Source organism: Capsicum annuum, unplaced genomic scaffold (assembly GCF_002878395.1).
Source record: "Capsicum annuum cultivar UCD-10X-F1 unplaced genomic scaffold, UCD10Xv1.1 ctg67049, whole genome shotgun sequence".
Lineage (NCBI taxonomy): Eukaryota > Viridiplantae > Streptophyta > Magnoliopsida > Solanales > Solanaceae > Capsicum > Capsicum annuum.
Genome location: NW_025876466.1, coordinates 1520 through 4203, shown reverse-complemented (window position 1 = coordinate 4203; position 2684 = coordinate 1520). Strand labels below are relative to the sequence as shown.

Here is a 2684-nt window from a genome sequence, read left to right as displayed (position 1 = left end):
AAATGAATTATGACTTAATTATTCCCTCGCTAGGACTCATCCAGTCGAAGTAACTAAGAACTTCGGATTGAAGTAATAAGATTATTGAATCATCAGAACTACTTCGATATATCTTTTTGACTTTTTAGCCACAGAGTCTTTGTGAACCCAGACGACTTTCGTTCTCCCATTTCTTGTTCTTGGTTCGAACTATTAGTTGAATTATTTCTTGATTTCATCCGTTTATTCATTCAATTCATAGTCACAAGGGGCCTGAAGGACTTCTAGTCTATTAGAATCCCCTAGAGTAGCAGTTAATACGAATAAGAGAAACTCTGTTGCCATTTCTGTACATTCAATGTACTCTACGGATAGAGAAATACATAGAGTTGAACATAGTAAAATAAGAAATTGAAAGATTTCGTTCAAATTGGAAATTTCCTGAAAAGCTAATCATAGGTTCTTCTCTCCATCGGAACAATAGGGCCGTTATGCTCATTACTAAACTTGTTGAAGAGATGAAATATAAACAAGGTATATCTTTTTGATCAGAGGTTGAATCGATCATCAGAAGAAGAATTAGGCCCAAAATTAAGATACATTCTGGGAAAATCAAACTTCCATCGAAGAGAAGCAAATGAAAGGCTTTCACCAAAATTCTCGTAGAATCGAGAATGAAGTTTTCATTCTGTACATGCCAGATCATGAATTAGTAACTGCTTCCAATTAAAAAAAAATCCTAATTGTGTCGAACTTTCCATTTTTGGAATAGTTATGGAATCTCCATGAATAGGATCAAACCTTATTCCATGGTATTTACATGAGGTTCCTCTTTAAGAAAGCCCCTGAGAGGGCTTAGTTGGTCCATGATTTATGTTTCATCTTTCGTTTCCTTTTCGTTTGTTTCGAGAAATCTATCGATCAATTTCGATTCTTTCTTTTTCTCTTGATTCTTTTCCGATCGAGATGTATAGATCATGTTCATGGATTAACGAAAATGTGCAAAAGCTCTATTTCCCTCTGCCATTCTATGAGTCACTTCCTTTTTGCGTATGGCATCGTCACTCCCTTTGGCAGCATCCACTAATTCGGAACTCAATTTGAAAGCCATATTTTGACCCAAACGTTTTCGGGATGCTGCTAATAACCAATGAATGGCAAGTTCTTTTCCTTGTGTGGTTCCTATTTCAATGGGAACTTGATGAGTCGATCCACCTACACGTCTTGCTTTTACTGTTATATCGGGAGTTACTCCACGTATTCCTTGACGTAAAAAGGGTAGTGGATTTCTTTCTGTCTTTTGTTGAATCTTTTTCATGGCTTGATAGAAAGATAAGCCAATGATTTTTTTTTCGTGTTTCAGAATACGGTTAACCAAAACATGTTAACTAATCGATTACGATAAATTGGATCGGATTTTTCTCTTTTTTTCTGTAGTACCTCGACGTGACATGAGCGTGATAGGGGTTCAAGAATCCGTTTTCTTTTTATAAGGGCTAAAATCACTTATTTGGGCTTTTTTACCCCCGACCTACACAAGTGGTTTCCCACATTTGGAAAAGTTCTGTTAGGTTCTTAGTAGCAATCGGCGACCCTTTCTTCTTTTACTTCACATAGCTTTTCGTCTCCTTGATAGCTGGAAGTTCTCCAAATGTATGAAAGGCTGGAGGACTTTGTACCATCCATTCCGGTGTGGTTGGATTCTGTTCAACAGCCCAAGGACTTGGAGCACATCTTTTGTTCTTTCCACTGCTTGAAGTGATTGTTACGACCACGAAGAAACGACAAATCCCAACTACGGATATATAAGAGCCAAAACTGCTAAGGGCATTTCATCCAGCGTAAGCATCTAGATAATCTGGAATGCGACGTGGCATACCCGAAAGCCCTAAGAAATGCATAGGAAAGAAGGTCATATTAACCCCGAAAAAAGTGATCCAAAAATGGATTTGACCTAAAGTTTCAGGGTATGTCCGACCAAAGATTTTACCTACCCAATAGTGAAATCCTGCAAATAAAGCAAAAACTACTCCCATAGAAAGTACATAATGGAAATGTGCAACCACATAATAAGTATCATGTAAAGCAATGTCTAGCCCAGAATTTGCCAGAACTATTCCAGTGAGTCCTCCTATGGTGAATAAAAAGATGAACCCTACAGCAAATAGCATGGGTGTTTTGTATTGTATCGAACCCCCCCACATGGTAGCGATCCAACTAAAGATTTTAATTCCAGTGGGGACAGCTATGATCATGGTAGCTGCAGTGAAGTTGGCACGGGTATCAACGTCTAAGCCCACAGTAAACATATGATGAGCCCAAACAAGAAATCCAAGAACACCTATACTGATCATGGCATAAACCATGCCTAGATACCCGAAAATCGGTTTTCCCAAAAAAGTCGAAATGATATGACTTATGATACCGGATCCAGGCAGAATGGGAATATACACCTCTGGATGACCGAAGAACCAAAAGAGATGCTGGTATAATATGGGGTCTCCCCCTCCAGCTGGATCAGAAAAGGTTGTATTAAAGTTTCGATCGGCTAATAACATGGTAATTGCCCCTGCCAGTACCGGAAGTGATAATAAAAGTGGGAATGCTGTCACTAGAATGGACCACACAAATTGAGGTGATCTATGCATAGTCATTCCAGGTCCACGCATGTTGAAGATAGTTGTTATAAAATTAATAGAACCTAA

At 38.5% G+C, this 2684-nt stretch overlaps 2 pseudogenes; both read right to left on the bottom strand.

The window, feature by feature from the left end:
- Positions 1-814: 814 nt before the first annotated feature.
- On the bottom strand, positions 815-1432 carry LOC124893907 (annotated as a pseudogene).
- Positions 1433-1536: 104 nt separating this feature from the next.
- Positions 1537-2684, bottom strand: part of LOC124893906 — a 2030-nt pseudogene continuing 882 nt past the window's right edge.